The following is a 17,359-nucleotide window of genomic DNA, read 5'->3' as shown; positions in this document are numbered from 1 at the left end:
GGCCATCTGAAATCCACAGAGCCACCTGTGATAGGTGACCCCTAAACAATTAAGCGGTTCTTGCCAGTTGTGGTGGCTCATGCCTGTAATCCTAGCAGTCAGAAGGCTAAACCAGGAGGATCGACCCCAAGCTCAAGGCCAGCCTCTGCTACATAGTGATTTCAAGGCCAGGCTGAACTACATAGTGAGACCTTGTCTCACGCCCCCCAAAATAAATAGTTAAGCAATTCCTGTACCCTACTTTATAAATTGAGAACCATGTGGCCACCCCAACTCAGGACCCCTCCTGGAAATCCAGGAGCTAGTCTCCTTCTCCTTATTTCCAATAAAACTTTCCCAACCTTGGGTGCGAGGGATTTAGCTCAGTGGTTCCAGTGCCTGCCTTGAAACTTTCCTAACCTACTTCTTTGATTCCAGACTTCACTCTTAGATGTTTGCAGAACCATGGACCTGAAACACCCAGTAACATTGACAAACAAGCATTTGTTGTCTGATTATATCTTGAAATAATGTCAAGGCCATACATCATTATTAATCATCTAAAGCATTTATTAAGCAGCTACTGGCTTAGGGATGTACAAGATGAATTAAAAGTTTTGGTCTTTAGTTTCTTTTCTTTTTTTTAGGTTTTTTTGAGACCACATCTCCCTCTAATTCAGGCTGACCTTGAACTCACTATGTGCCCCAGGCTGGGGCAAACTCAAACTCAAGGTGATGCTCCTGCCTCAGCCTCCCAAGTGCTGAGACCACAGGTGTGGGTCACCATACCCAGCTGGTCTTTAGTTTCTAATTGGCACTTATTAAATAATGTCAAATGATGGATGGGCTGATTCATTTACAAGAATTCATTAAAGAACACAGTCAGCGGCCACCACCCACACCCAGGCATTATTAAAATGAAGCTCACCGGCAGTTTTCCTTTCCCTCTTGGCACCTAATCACTAGCAAGCACTTGGAATGCACAAGTCCACTGCAGGCATACACACACATTCCCACCGGTTTCACCTAGGGCGAGGCTCCTGTCTCTTCTCCAGCAGGTCCGGCAAGGAGACTCCGTGGACCACAAGGCCGGCCTGTGAAGCTCCACCCTGGACATGTGGAAGACGCAGCACCAGGCCAGGCAGTGCGGACAGGATTCAAAGCAGGAGCACAGGCAGTGCTCACCTGTGACTAGAGCCGCACAAAGCCAGCCGACTCACTTTAATCTTGGCCCTCAAGCCAACCTGAGCTGGAAGAGCAATCAGTCTAGGCCAGTTCAGGTTAGGGGAACCACTTCCGGCCGGATGACGGAAAGCTCTTTTCTCAGCTGTTACTCGTTTGCAATGAAGCACAGCATGTGGGCCATGAAGAACACACCTCTTAGTTTGAACTCTGAGCTGTGCGTTACAGAAGCTGCTCGACAGTTTGACCTAAAGCAAAAGGGGATCGATTGGCTCAACATACAGTATTGTCTGGATCTAAGCACTCAAAAGATGTCATACACACCAGGTGTGGTGGCACACGCCTGTAACCCCAGCACTTGGGAGGCTGAGGCAGGAGGATGGTAAGTTTGAGGTCAGGCTGGACTACTTGGTGAGCCCCTGGGTAGGTGAGCGGTAGGGCCTGGGGCTGAGCACCTGGCGCTGGTCTCCTCTGCCCTACTTTAATCCCACCCCCAGCTCTCAGCTGATTTGTGTGACAAGGGGGCTGCGGTCCTTCCACTGACCAGCCCCTGTCCAGGGCCTACCTCTCCCTCAAGGAAGAGAGGCGGCCTTGCTCAGGCCACAAGGACTGAGACAAGGGAAGAGGTGTCCACAAGGACACTGGGGTGATTTCCTAGAAAGTGTATGGAAGCCTAGTGTGAAAAGCAACAGCTCTCTACTGCACCGTGGATCCGGAGCTGTGACACCTGCTCTCGCTCTCAGCATGACGGGATTTCCTGTGTCTGCAAATGAACCATTTGAGAAATAGTTTTTAAACGAATGAAGGCATCTAGTGGGTGTCAGTAAATATGAGCCATTTATTCTACATTATTTGCTATTATAAATGGACAATATAAAAGCAAAGATGCAAAAATAAAGAATGAGATGAGAGGGAAACACAGGGAGGAGGAAAGACCTGGGCTGTGTCTTGAAGGACAGGTTGGAGGCAGTTCACTCCAGGCAGGAGCTCTGCGAGAGAGACAGGGAGAAAGCTGTCTGGGCTGAGCTCAGAGGGGAAACAGCCGGAGGGGAGCAGGGGAGGCAGCCGGGCAACTGCAATCTGGAATGGCAGCTGACAAGCTAGAACTTTATCCTGTGGACCCTGGGGTCAGCTGAGAAGGAAAAGGGGATGGATTCCATTGTGGATATGTCTGCAGGAAGCCTGAAGTAGGAGAGTAACCCCCGGGCTGCTTTGGAAAGATGAGCTAGTGGAGACTATCAAGGGTAAAGATGGGAGCAGGGAGCTGGGTGTGGTGGTGCGTGCCTGAATTCCCAGCTCTCTGCAAGGCTGAGGCAGGAGGATCTTAATTATGTTCAAGCCCAGTCTGAGCAACTTCCTGACTTAGCAAGATCCTGTCTCAAAAATTTTTTTTAATAATTTTTTAAAAGGCTGGGGGTGTAGCAAAGGCCATAGCCCCAAGCCAAGAAAGAAAAGAAAAGAAAATTAGCTAGGAAGTATTAGCCAGGTGATGAGATGACAGATAACCAGGGCCTGGGTTTATCCCTTCACACAGCCTTTTCCAGCCCTGCTTCAGAAGCCCATGCATCAGTGCCTCTCTATTTTTTTCTCTCCTGTTTCTTTTCCTGCCTCCTTGTTTTTGTTTGTTCCTGAGACAGGATCTTATTACGTAGTTCCGGTTGGCCTTGAACTCACTTTGTAGCCCAAACTGGCCTCAAATTCACAGAGACCCTCCTGCCTCAGCCTCTCAAGTGCTAGGGTTACAGGCATGTGCCACCACACCCAGCATCTACCTCCACTTCCGTAAAGCATGCGAGATTTTTATTATTTCCCAGAGACTTGTAAACTAAATGCTGCTCTACTAAGAGAAGCCGTAGGAACCAGCCTACGAGCTAAGGTCTAACCTGACCAATGGGTGACAAGGATGAAAAATAAAGAGACACAGAAACATTAAAATCTGGGGAGCCAGGGGACTCGTGAGCCCCAAATGACTGGCACACCTTGACTTTATTTACTCAGACACAGGCAAGAGCAATTAGAGGTCCACCGGATTCATCCGTCTCCCTCCCTCCATGGTACTTGTCCAGGTAAACAACTTAACCCCAGGTATTTCTACTTCTCCCCCTCAGCACGTTACCACGCTTCATGCCCTCTTTCTTCTCAGTGCTCACCAAGGAGGACAGTTAGGCCTCGTTCTTCCCATCTGATCTCCATGAGAAGCTGTACAGAGTACCATGAGACAAGACCAAGCCTTGCTAGGAGACATGAAAGTAACTGATGGGTAGGGCTCAGGGCCCTCATGGGGCAAGGAAAATAACACCTCTCTCCTCCAGTCCTTTTTAGATTTTGTTTTGGTTTGGTTTTTTGAGACAGGGCCTCCCTGTATAGCTCAGACTAGCCTCAACCTCATAGCGATCCTCCTGCCTCAGCCTCTTGAGTACTGGTATTACAGGCCTACACAACCATGCCCAGCTAGTTCAACTCTTTAAAATAGTTTCCAAGTAGTGTTAACTGAGTACCTGCATTCTACAAATCGACTGAGTTTGAATCCATCATTTACTAGCTATGTGACCATGGGCAAGTTTTCCCTCTTAGCCTTGATACTTCTCATCTAGAAAATGGAAGTAATAATATCTTTCGCAGAGCTTTATTATGAAAATTGTATTAATAATGTATGTAATATGCCTGACTCATTAAGTGTCCATTTCAGGTTGAGATCCCTTATCCAAAATGCTTGGGACCACAATTGTTCAGATTTTACAGTGTTTTGAATTTTGGAATATTTGTATAGACCTTATGGACAGAATACCCCAATCTGAAATCCCAAACTTACAATGTCTGTGCTATTCATCAGATTGGAGCTGCTCAGTATGTATCACTATCATTATCACTATTTGCATCGGGAAACATCACAAGCAACCCTGCTGGTAGGAGTGAACTAGACTTCCTCCCAAAGCTAAAAATGCCTACTGCAAGAGAGGCCTTTGGCGTTGTGGTTAAGCTCTTTGGCATGGATTCTCAGAGTCCAACTACTTTCTCCTGGAAGATTCCAAACACTAGAGGGAGGGTGGCCTTCCAGAAAATAGTCCCTTAACCCAGTGTCTTTCAAACTGCAGCTTTGAAGCACATTCATGGTTGTGATTTCAACTTAGTGAAACTCAACTAGCCTTTCCTTTAAAAAATAAATAGAATAGAGTAGCTGCAGAAGATACAGGATGATCATGTTTCATGAGGCCTTTGGTTTTAGTTATATAATTATACCTGCATGTATGTCCTGAGTCTCAGTATAAAGCATATTTCTCACTGTAGTTCATGGTCATACATCAGAAGCGTTTGAGAAACATCACCTTAAATGATCAGGGAAAAAAAACACCTGTTTTTTTTCAGTCTCAGGGAGATACCAAAGGTCAATTCAAGTGAGTCATTATTCTGTATTAAAGAAAAATCAGACAAGAATGGGGGACTACATTTAACTAGTGACACACTGTATTGTTAAGAACTTGTATTATTTCTTATCTTCTCTTCCTCTGGTGTTTATTAAACACAGGCACTTTTCAAGGTCAAGCTGGGCTCTCCTTTTCCAGGCCTCTGAATGACCTTCATGGGGCAGGGGTGTAGCTCGGAGGTAGAGTACTTGCCTAGCATGCACAAGGCCCTGAGTTCAATCCCCAGCATTGCTCAGTAAATCAATGTGCATGGCTGTTCTTCTGGGAGGTGGTAATTACCCCACCACCACCACCAGGCTTCCACTAGTTGCTCTGTGGATGAATCCTGAACTACTGGAGCGCTTGACTCCAGATAGCAGCTGGGTCTCACTCCATGAAGGACCTACTGACTCCTCAAATTCAAACTCAGCTCATCATCTACTCTTTAGAAAAAGAAAGGCCCACTCTTGGTTCCTTCTCTCACCGCTTTTATCCTCTCAGTGACCCAGGGAAGAAAACTCAGGGGTGGTCACATCTTCTTTCGGCACCCATCATTGCCAATCCTATCATTTCTAGCTAATCCCTGCTTCATCTGTTCACCCAGCTCCTCCCTCTCACCCACACTGCTCTCAACAATTTACATCATCTTCTTACTGATCTCCTTGTTTCAGTTTACCTTTCCTGTGGGCCCTTCCCATTGCCATCAGCTACCTTACCAAGACACAAGTTGCCTCATGATATTGACTCTGATCATTCTGATTCACAGAAATCTGCAGTAACTCTTCAAGAATAATCAAATAGGCCGGGCCTGATGGTGCACACCTGTAATCCCAATACTTGGGAGGCTGAGGCAGGAAGATCACCAAGAGTTCAAGGCCAGCCTGGGCTACATAGTGAGTTCGAGGTGAGCCTGAATCACATAGTTAGACCCTGTCTCAATAATTTAAATAAATAAATAATCAAATAAAAATACAAATATGTAAGCATAGGATTTTAAGGCCCCAGCCAGGAAGGACAAATAACTCTATCTCAAGGGTCAGTCTCAGTGGATGCAGTGACTATTTTGGAGACCCCGTGCTAGGATGATTCTGAGACTTCATACAAACTCAGCAGGAAATATTAGCAAAAGGCGCAAGAGGAAGTAGATATTCCTGATAGATGCTCAGTCTATTTTCAAATACATTTCATTAGTGCCTAGCAATTTTACAAAATATCGGGTTTCATTATGGTGTTTTTGTACATGTACATATTTTGATCATGTCCATCCCCCCAGAGCCCTCCTCTACACCCCCCTTCAATCTATTTTACTTCCTCCTACAAACTCTAGCACCGACGTTGAGCCACAAGAACGACGTACCATTACTCAAATATACTGTGCCGCTCTGTTAACCACAAAGATCATCTACTGTCATGCTTCCTTTCTTTTCCTGCCCAGACTGTTCTTGCCTCAGCTTCCTCCTATGAGAATCTTCATATTGTCCCTGCAGCACCGGAACTACCTGCACAGTGCATTGCTTGGACTTCTCCTGAGCGTGTAGCAACCTTGTTTGCCTTATAAATGGTATGTATGTATATTATATATATTGTGTGTATGCGTATGTGTGTTTCTACCTCTCCCACTGGACAATAAACAGAAAGCAGGGTACATGTCTTATTTGTCTCCCAAACCCTAGGACCCAGACACAAACATATAAAATTCAACAGAAGTTTATAGAATGAATGGATTATTTAACCAATATTCTTATGGCCTGTTGACATGTGACTTTTCAAATAAAATGGCACAGGAAATCTTCTAAAACTGGAATCATCTCAGAAGTAAGATACTCTGGTAGAAATCTCCCTGTTGCCAACAGGAAGCACAATACATAAGACAAAAGCCCCCAAACTATGAGGTCAGTGGTAGAACTGTGAATGCAAGAGAAGAATCGCTTTCACTTTTACAGCATGACAATCAACACTAATAAACGACTCTGCCTGTACATCTGACAGATGTATGCTCCTTTCACCAGTGAGTCTCAGGAGAAGATGCCCAGTGTTATACAAACAACCATAAAAAGGAAGTGCAGCCAGGCATGGTGGTATACACCTGTAATCCCAGCTACTCAGAGAGGCTGAGAGGAGTTGGTTATAAGTTCGAGCCCAGACTGGCAACTTAGGGAGACCCAGTCTCAAATAAAAAATAAAAGGGACTGGGAATAACTGAGTGTGTAGTGGTGCATGGTCCCACCTACTTCACAGACAAGAAAGGAAAATCACTTGATCCCAGAAGTTTGGGTCTAGCCTAGACAACACAGCAAGACTCTCTCTTAAAATAACAACAGTGATCATAATGAGTTGGGAAACCAGGACGCTGCACCATACTGCCTATCCCACAGACCCTCTGGGGAGCCCCCTAACCCATCTATGCCCTAGGTGAAGATCACTGGTCCCTCTCATTGGTCATCTACATCGAGGCCAATGGCCTCACTATCAACACTCTCCAGTCAGAGCAGCAAACTGGAGAATACTCTTTATAATGTTGTGTCAGTTTGAACCACTGAGAGAGTAGTCACAAGCACCCAGGGACCTTATCTTTCCTTTACAGGAAAACAACTGTTATTTTTGTGTTCCTTGAATGCCTAAGAGGAAAAAAAGAAAGAAATTGAAGAGAGACAGTGACAGACTGGTTAATTTCCAGAGTTGATGCCAAGTCCTGTCTTAGAGGAAGGACATTACAAGCATTTTGTTCTTCCAAGAAGTATAATGCTTGGGATTTTTAATTTCAAGCAATGAAGAGCAAACAGCCTGAGCCTAAATCCCCGAGAACACCATGGTTTCAACGATTTGGGGGTTATCTTCCCTGTCTTTTCCCTATGTGTCTGTGTGGTTCCTCAAACCAAGTGGGTTGGAAAAGTTCAAGCACAGTTCACAGAAGAGAACATTCTGTACTCAGCACAACAGGCTGGGCTGCTGTCTGTCAAACAAGATCAACTGCATGATCTCAGAGCTGCCGCCAGCCCCCAGCCCAGTGTTTGAATTCAGCACCGCTTCAGAGGCGGCAAAGGTGGGACACCCACATGCACACGCCAAGCTGCACGTCAGAGACTCTATCCCCATCTGTCCCTTGAAGTCCGGTTGTGACTGTTTCTCCTCAGAGGGTCAAGGAAGCTGTTGTTTGGATAGCTCTCTTCGGAGGTAAATTATAGCTGGAACATTTCCACGGAAACAACTGCCTGTGTGTGCATTTCTGCTCTGGCATTGATTGGAGCTTTGCAATCTGTTTGGATGTAATCAGATGACAGCAGTACACTAAATACACCACGGCTGCCTCCCTGGGCTGAGGGAGGGAGAGGGAGCCAGGGAAAGTGGACAGAAGAGCAGAAGGAATAGAGTCTAGTTCGTTGTTGCCCCCATCCACACCCCTAGCTTTTCTGTCTTCTGGATCCAAAGCTTTTTCTTCTTTTGTCTAAAATTTGCATGCAAATCAATACATATTTATTGAGTGCTTATTTGGAGCCCAGGCTTTTCCATAAAATAATACCTGAAGCAAGGTTTTTCTAGTGAAATGAAAACCTGGTCTTGAAGTCAGAGGACAGAGGAGACAGGAAGAAAAGGAAAGCTGTGGATGTCTACATGCAGGGGGCTGGGGATGAGGGGGCTGCCAGACTGCAGGGCAGAAGGTTCTGAACCCAGGTAAGCGATTTTTTTGAAGGGTGACAAAGCAGAGCTCATGTTGCTTCCCCAGTGCTCCTTCCAGGTACAATTCCAACCTATGTACAAGAGGAGAAAAACATGAAAGGAAAGTATCCCCTGCTGGCTAGGAGGGAAATGGGAAGAACTTCCTGCCTCTGCTAAAGGTAACCCCATCCTGCTCCGCTGTGAGACCTGTGTCCAGCAGGGACCAGGGGCGGCAGCAGAAACAGAAAGTGCTCAGCACTGGTGGCTTTGGATCCTGATTGTAGTGTCTCTGTCCATGTGGCACCAGGCAAGTTCCTCTGACTTTGTGCCCATGAGCCTCCGCTCTCTGTGGCCTAGTGTGAACCTGCTGTAGGATTTAGGAAATAATACACTCCTTTGTTTGTCACAGACTCGGGATTTAGCAGATAGCAGCCATTGTTTCTATTAGTGGAACTCCCAGTCAGAGAGAGCTGGCACGGGCTGCCAGCTGACAACTCCCACCAACGTGTCCTCTGCAGTGCTTCCCAGCCCACATGTTTTCCCAGGTTATCTTCTTCGTGGATGTCTGCTGAGCACCTGCACCTGGCGCCATGCTCTGTGCCAAGCACAAGGCCCAGGGGTGGCAAACACCCTGTCTTGGGGAAGTTTCCTCACCTTTCCAGGGAAGGCAAATGACAGAAATGACCCTGGGGTAGTTGGCACAGTTTCCTCAAAGACCTCCTTCCTTTCATGTTCAGGCTTCTTTCTTTCAGGTCCAAGATGATCCCCATGACTATGTCATGCCTTCTGAGAGAAAAAGAAGGCATGAGGTGCACTTTGGGCCAGGGTGGCCAGGAACAGCCCTGACACAAGACGTTTCTCAGGACTGCTTTTCCAGAGTGTAAGCACTCTGTCTCACTTCAGGGCTAGAGTGCCTGCCAAGACTTTGAAAAACAAGTGACACTAGCACCTTCAGAGTGGTTGGACATGCCACAGGACAGCTGCTGCTACACAGGGAGTGGGAGGGAGGTGGCCTCAAGGATTCAGCCTAGGACAGACACACACACCCCTAACACAACACTCACTGGTTCAGGAGTCCAATAAAATGAAAGCCCTTAGGCCACCACACACTGCCCCGGCCTACATCCCAGAGGACTCACTGCAGGTGGTCTCACAGATTTCCCTTACGCTGTCACTGACAGGATCCCAGAGTTCAGCAGTGGACTCAATCAAGTGTCATCAGAGCTGAGGCCCTGGTCACAGACCTTGGAACTGGTCCCCAGAATATCTGGAATTCTTTCTTCTCTATGGAGATCGCCTCTCTTCCCTTCCCAGGCTCTACCCCCTCATCCTGAGGATCCTCCTTAAAATACTGGCAGCAGGGAGGTCATCTCAAAGGCAATGTCCCCCTCAACTGGAGTCCTTTGCCAGGGGCCACTGCCACCTGCAGCCAGTTATAGGTGGAATTTCTCAGAAGGCCAGTGTCTACATAGGGGAGTAAAAGCAAAACCTTAAGGATCTGGGGAGGATTAAGCTGAATAAATCCAGGGAGTAAGCAAGTGACCCAGATCCCAGAGGGTGTAAATGAAGGGATGGAGTTCCCGGAGAATTCACCAAGAGTTCGCACCAAGCCACACACATCTGGTGGGAAGAGCGACCTAAGAGGGGCACGCGTGTTGACCATTCATTATGTGCCAAGCGCTTTAAATACCTTCTCTCATTTAATCCCCAAAGTCATCCTGCGTGGTAGGTGGTGCTATTGTCCCAGTTGCAGATGACAAAGCCAGAAGTCAAAGACTTAAACAACTTGTCTGGCTATTATACAACTAAGACACAGCAGAGCTTTCACTTGAACCCAGATATACAGGGCTTGAAAGCCTAGGTTTCTTTCGTGACACTATTCTGACTCCCTGTACATAAAAATCATATTAGAATAGGCCTGAAATGATCTTGCACATTTACTTTGGTTATTCAAAGACTAAAGTCTCTGTTACTAAAGTCCAAGTTCTGATACCCAGCCTTACTTTCCAGTCTCATCTATTTTGTCCCATCTCGGTTTAGATCACCAATAGTTGCTACAAATCCATGAGGTATTATCCTAGGTTCTACAGGAGATAAAAGGGTGAGTTCAATGTAAGTGCTACCCTCAAGGAACTTCTAGTCTGTCTGGATAAGACAGGTTGTGCTGCAGTAACAAATAACCTCTGAATCTTAATGGCTTAACACAACACATTTCCTGTTCACACCACACACCTGTTGTGAGCCAGCTGGGTCTTTTCTCAAGGACCCAGGCTAATAGACAATTGATAGTCAGATATCTTAAACATGGCAGTCACTGTGATGGGGGAAAAAGTGCACTCAGTTGCAGGCTCACACTAATGCTACTCACATTTCATTGGCCCAAGCAAATCAGCCATGCATAACTTCAAAGGATTAAGGAAGTATCAATCCATCTCAAGTCTGGTAATGGAGAAAAATCTGAAAATGTTGATGAATAGTCCTAATAAGAATGACAGTCTGTGCAGTGGAATGACTCAAAGCTTCCTGCTACACATTCCTCGACAGTGCAAGGCCAAATGATTAAGAGCCCTCCGAGTGGGTGCATTCAGAGCTTATATCCTAATGATGCAACAAGAGAAAGAATTGTGCCTGGGCTGGAGAACTTGGGGGAGGATGGAGCTAGTGAAGACCTCCGCTAAGCCTTGAAGAGTGGAAGGAAATGGGATGGAACTACCAGCCCAGACTAGATGCATCCGTCCTGGCCTACACTAGGTCCATGGTGGCCCACCAATCATCCTCACGAACAACATGGATCATTCCAGCCCTAGAGAGACAAGTGAGTGAACACCCGAAGGCAAGAATAGGCATCGTGGGCTTGAGGGGAAGAGGAGCTATCAGAGCTGAGCAGAGAGCTGGAGCCAGGGAGAAATGGCAGCTGGCCAAGCCAACAGTTTTGAAGGTATGGAAGATCTTTAAACAGTAGAAAACCATGATTAAAGTGGGCTGCAATGAGGCGCTGTAGTCAGTGACTACACTCTTTCATTTATTCTTCATCTCATTTCACAAATATTTTAATCATTTTACATAAGGGATGCAAAGGAATATGAAGCTTGATTCCTGCCCTTAAATTACTCCAGTCTCTAGTAGAAGAATAAATTCACTGGTTATTCGTAATGTCCTTGCCTTTTAAGATCTCAGATACTCTGATGGGCAGAACATAACATTTCAAGGAAGCAAGACTATGGAGGAGAAGGCACTGAACTGAGTGGGGTAAATTGCTAAATAGAGTTGGGGGGTTGGAAGGAAGCTGCAGCCAGCACAGTTGGAGGAGGGTAGAGAGTGGGTGCTCGGAGGAGACAGAGGCAACAAGGCAGCTGGGAATGGGAGAAAAGGCTCCTAGAGTGAATGGAGTTTCAATGGGGATGTGTGTGTGTGTGTTTGTGTGTGTGTGTGTGTGTGTGTGTTCAATGTAAGCCCTCCACATTTCTCCCTTGAGAACATTTCAATAAAACCTACATTAAATTACTGAAATGCTTTGGAAGGCGATCTGAGAGGTTAGAAGTGGGCAAGTGGGTTACAGTGAAGTGTTGACTGAAGCCTCAAAGTGGGTACAGGGTGTGAGCAGGGACTACCCAAGAGTCCAGTTTTGTTTTGTGAAATAGAGCTATGCAGTCAAATTGTATGTAGGATAAAACAGGTCATTCTAGGGATGGGAGAATTAGTCTAGAAAGCCTACATAAAGGAAATGAAGGATGATCTTGCTATCAGTTATACAAAGATCAGAAAATGACCCCATCCCACTTAGATGAGTGGAATGCTCTCCAGACCAAGCACCAAGAGCAGCACATCCAAAGGCACTGAGGTGTGGAATAGCCTGACTTGATTGACCAACTCCATGCAAACCTGATAGAAAGGAATATGAGGGATAAAGTCAGAGGCACAAGTTCAGTGCTCTAACCTAACAATCGGGATCTGTGAAAGAAAGCACATGTTCACCTTCAAGATTATTCACTCAGCATCTACTGGCCCTCAATACTGTCCAGCCTTTATATTGTTACACAAATCTTTTATTTTTCCATTGCTGGGCTTTCTGCATGCTAGACAAGTGTTCTGTCACTGAGCTCCTCCCAGTCCTTTTAATTTTATTTTGAGATAGTGTTTTGCTAAGCTGCCCAGGCTGACCTTGAATTTGCAATCCTCCTGCTTCAGCCTCTCAAGTAGCTGGGATTACAAGCATGTGCCACCATGCCCAGCTAAAAATATTGTGTTTTTATTTGGCATAAAATCCAGTAAATTCATGATTTCCTATTAGCTTATTAGCAAGAAAAGTGATGGATCCCAAGACATCCTGACTTACTTCTATTCACCTCTCCCTCACAGCATGCCAATATTTATTTACCTTGCTGCTAAGCACCACCTATCCGTGTGCCAAAAGCCTTTAGGTCTTGTGTCCCAGCAGGTGAAAGATTGCTTGAGACAGCAGCAAACAGGAGCAGAAAGCTAGTGACTATTAAAACACACTTCTTGACTTACAGTCAACTGTCAGGTAGGAAAATTTATCTTCGCTGATCAGAGCCAAAAGTATTGGGCGGATGGGCTGGGAGTGTTTGTGTGTGCCTGTGTATATTTTAACTATCCACCTGGGAAATCTCTCAATCAGCATTTATTTCAATAATCTCATACATTTCCATGGCACCTTTCTCCAAAATGCCTCCAAAGCAGTTTGTAAATTTTATATAGCTGGGGAATTACCATGGCAAGAATAGAAGAAAATAGAGACTTATCAACCTCCCAGTGAGGACATGGGACTAAGTGTACTTTCGTTAAGAAGTAGAGGATCCAAGAACGTGTATTTCATTCAGAATGTGGGTGTATTTAAGCAACACTGTACTTCATTAAAATGTTATTCGGATTTCCTAATTCATTCAGAGTCTACCCAGCTTTCTCTTGCTTCCAGATTTATCTCCACAGTTGACACTAAATTTTGATGCCCCAGAGCAATACTGTGTCTTCAACTTGGATATTACTTTTCCCTAAATACCCAGAAGAAAAACAATGGGGAGAGACCTGGCATCAATCTCGGGGAAGCGGGGGGGGGGGGGGGGGTCACACTCTATGTGTTTCTAGGCCACTTCTCAGTAGTGGCTGGAAAGTCCTCAAGGGGCCGGGGAGCACTTGTGAGGAAAGTGGAGGGGCTTGGACGCATTTCCTAAGGCAGTAAATATTTACTGAGCAATTACTATACTCTAGAAACTCTGCCAGGGTGTGGAGACATAACTAAGAGCAAAGAAAATAAAAAGGCCCCTGACCTCCAGAGCCAGCCATCTGGTCGGGAAGATGGTGTTTAGTCCAGTCATTGTGCAGATCGCTGTAACTCTGGCATTGATATCAAGATGACAGAAGATGATGTTGAAGACCTAAGCAGAGCCCCTGACCTAGACTGGAGGAGGGCTCAGGGAAGTGTCGTGTCGGGAAGGTGGTGAACCGAACCCGGCAAGCGGGCAGAGCACGGGCATTTGCTATATAGTGTACGAATACGGGTTAAATGAAACAACGCCTGTTAAGGCCCTGTACCTGCCGGTGGTCTGTTAGGAACCAGGCTGCACAGCAGGGGGAGAGGAGCAGGTGAGCGAGTGAGGCTTCCCCCGTAGGCATAGCCTCTCCTTGTCTCCTGCATTCCTGCCCAAGCTCCCCTGGCTATCGGATCAGTGGCCCCATTGGATTCTCACTGGCTCGAAGCCCCCTAAAGTGAACTGCGCATGCGAGGGACCTGGCTTGTGTGCTCCTTGTGGCCATCTAATGCCTGATGATACGAGGCGGGGCAGAGGAGGCGATGCTACAAAGCACTGAGGAATGTAATTGTTACATACAACAAACATGTGTTAATAAAAAGCAGAGAACTTAACACCCCGCACCCGCGCCCATGGTCCCTGGTGCCAGGAATGCAGGAGACTGGTTCTGTAAGGAGCCGGGCACAGTGACGGATGCAGACGGGCCCTCGGTGTCCTTTTTATGTGTCACTGTGCATCTGCGCAGGCTGGGACAGGCTCTGCTCAACCCAGTTATCTTTGCCTACTCAAATCCTCCCGGAACCCCTTCCCACCACTCCCTGCCAGGTCTCTCCAGACAAGCACACATATAAATACGGCACTATGTATTTATATTCTCCAGGATTGTCACATTCGTTATGAGCTCATAACAGAACCGAGCAAATAGCCCTGCCATCCTCTGTAATCTGTGCTATCATTCACCGGAGCTTCAGCTCTCCCCGTCCTCCCAGACTCCTGCAGCTCAGAAAGTCATGTGTTTGGCCACTTCTTCAGTGTGATCCCTGCTATCCTAATGTCCTTCTTGGGCATTTGTCTCCTGGGTGAGCTAATAGAATTGTTAGGCCCCAGGGACTTCCTTCATCTGCTCATCCTGCTCACTAAGCAAGCGAACCATTGTTTGCCACTTCAAATAGCAGGATTTCAGATAAAAAGAAGTGAACTACAGATTTTCACAAGGATGAATCTCAAATACATTATCCTGAGCAAAAAGTCAGACTCAAACCAATACATGTGATACGATTGCATGTATTGGAAATTCTAGAAGAGGCAAAATTAATCTGTGGTGGCAGAAAGCAGGTCAGCGGTTGCCTGGGGCCAGGGTTGGGGGTAACTGGGAAAAAAGGCATAAGGGAATTTCAGGGGAGTTGCAAATGTTCATGTTGTGAGTGTGGAAATGACTGTGCTGGCATATACATTTGTCAAAATTCATAGCACTGTATGCTTAAAATGAGTGGATTTTATTGGTTATAAATTAAACCTCAATAAGTGATTTTTAAAATAAACAAATGGACGTTTTTATTGCCTAGCCAAGGGACCAAAAGTAGATCCAAGAGCAATCGCAGGAAACTTCAGCTAGCCAGACACACAGAAGCCTTTGTGTTGGTCCCCGTCCCCACTCCTGTTTTTCCTTTTGGCAAGAAGCAGGTCTTTATTATTTGCACTAATGGAGAGCAACTATGACATGAAGAATCTAAAAGAAATAAACAATCCACACATCATTTACATCTGGTGGCACAGAAATATGTTTTGTTGCCTATATGGAATTTGAATAGCGTTGTAGCGGCTTGATATCCCAAAATACACTTCAAATGAGACACGAAGTCCCCCAGAAGGACCTGCACTGTTGAGAACTGGTAAGCACCATACTTTCTTGCCTGGCTCCCCTTCTCCTTCCCCTCATTCCAAGGAGGGGAGATTGGCCTGCCTTGGTGAGATCGGGTACCTCTGTATCAAAGTGCAAAGCAAATAGCAGGAGTGGAGGTGCTTAAGCCACTGCAAAAGAGCTTGGGGAAAAATGTTTTCTTGAAAATAAACTGAAATCATCTACTTGCAGAAAACTGAGAACAGATTCTTAAAAATCAGGTTCTTCTATTTAACATGTTCAGCTGGCTTGGGCTCAAACAAAGCTTTCCTGGCATACTGCATGCCCCTTCCCAAGCCCTGTCACTCCTGAGGTTGGATTTGCCCCGCCTCCTGTCCCCAGCACTCTGTACTTTGTCCTTCATGGTACTTACCACGTGAAAGCAAATGTCTGTTTACTAATCTGTGTCCTGGACCATACTGAGAGCTCTTTGAGAACAAGGTCTGCTGAGGTCACTGTGTGTCCTCAGCTGCTGGAACAGTGGCAGGCTCATAGTAGGTGCTTAATAAGGAGTTGCTGAGTTGTTATTGTTCTGCACACATAACAACAGAGTTTATTCAAGGTTCTGAAAATCAATTGCACAAACAGGAAAACTCTGGCACTTCTAAAGGGAGCTCCACCCAAGCACAGCTCCAGCAGGAAATACCAAGAAGTCAGTATCCAGCATGGAGATCACTGTGCCTGTGTTTCAAGGCAAACTCTCCTGTGCTGATCTCCAAGAAGTGTTGGAATGGACAGTGTGGTTGCTCACACCTGTAATGCCACCTACTCTGGAGGCTGAGGCAGGAGTATAGAAAGTTCAAGGCTAGCCTGTGCAGCTTAGGGAGAACCTATGGCAAATTTTTTAAAATTCTAAAGAGGGATAAGGAAATAGCTCCAAGGTAGAATGCTAATGCTTGCCTGGCATGCACAAAGCCCGAGGTTTGACCTCCAGCACCCCCACCCCCAAAGGCAAGAGACTGTGGAACAGTCTGGAAAATATAAGCAAATAAATCCCTAAATGAGAGCAGAGGGGAGGGGGAAGCTCCTGGATATCTCGACACCCTAGGGAGCTGGAGCAGCACTGAATTTGCAGTCAAGGGCCAGGCGGGGCCACCTGGACTCTCAGAGCCTCGTAAATGACATACTAACCCCTCCTCGGAGAACCCTGTAGAGTTCCATCTGCACGATCTCAAGGTGAGGCACATTTCAGCTCCCTAATTTGTGAGGAACAACAACAGCAAAACAAGCACTACTCTTCCATAAAGAAAGTCAAACTTGAGTCATGTGTAGGCAAACGGGTGCACCTTGAGACCATGATGCTAAATAAATCAGACACACAAGCTTAAATATCACATGGTTTCTTTTCTGTGAGAAACTTAGAGTATAAATAAAATAGATAACAGGAAGTAGGGAGATAGGTCTTTCTCAAAGGGGAAGGGGACCAAGAGATGGAGGGAGGGGGAAGGAAAGGGGACGAAAAGGGAATAAAGACGTATTACGTACACGTATCAACTCCATGCAAGGGATGCAATCATTGTGTACTGCAAACATGTGCTAATAAAAAAAACAGCAAAATATACCTGGGTCTTTAAAATAGACCAAGTGAGAGGACAAGAAATTAGGAAATTCTCAATATATCCCAAATTATTCAAATACCAGCTCCCTAGATATGGATAACCCCGGTCGCTGTTCCCCTTCCATGGCCTCCTGGAAAGAATTTGCCTTTGGCCTCTCCTCCCCTGACACTGGTGAATGAGGAGCAAGCAGAGAGCCGAAGTCCACTTGGTGTTGCCACATTATCATGAAATCAAGACTTAGGAAACAAACAATTGGCTAAAATGAGCATTTGTAAACATCTGCACTCTGCTTTCCATAAATTCACCTTGTTGGGGATCTAGGTATCAGTACCCAAAGTCTAGACAGGATCATTCATTGACTGATGATGCCTCATTCTCTCGGTAAAATGCTGAGTTAAGAAGTGGTCT

General features: G+C 46.0%; 2 long non-coding RNA genes across 3 annotated transcripts in view; both read right to left on the bottom strand.

Annotated features, from left to right (window-relative positions):
• The window catches only part of LOC106008816 (uncharacterized), a 186,199-nt gene extending 184,900 nt beyond the window's left edge, over nt 1–1,299 (bottom strand). Inside the window, exon 1 of one of the 2 annotated variants that reach the window (XR_015439931.1) lies at nt 908–1,299. This is a non-coding gene — a long non-coding RNA (uncharacterized LOC106008816). The remainder of the gene's footprint in view (nt 1–907) is intronic. The other variant, XR_002392430.2, reaches the window with a different exon arrangement.
• A 5,522-nt stretch (nt 1,300–6,821) lies between these two features.
• Nucleotides 6,822–13,189, bottom strand: LOC147825964 (uncharacterized). Its single transcript, XR_015439934.1, has 2 exons — nt 8,877–13,189; nt 6,822–8,314 (listed from the first exon to the last, which is right to left on the bottom strand). It is a non-coding gene; the product is annotated as an uncharacterized LOC147825964 (long non-coding RNA).
• Between the last annotated feature and the right edge of the window lie 4,170 nt (nt 13,190–17,359).

The sequence above is a fragment of the Heterocephalus glaber genome, unplaced genomic scaffold (assembly GCF_053883595.1).
Source record: "Heterocephalus glaber isolate CG9 unplaced genomic scaffold, H.glaber_assembly_v1.0 deba00001481, whole genome shotgun sequence".
Classification (NCBI taxonomy): Eukaryota; Metazoa; Chordata; class Mammalia; order Rodentia; family Bathyergidae; genus Heterocephalus; species Heterocephalus glaber.
Note: the sequence above shows the minus strand (reverse complement) of the source record. Positions and strands in the feature narration are given on the sequence as shown.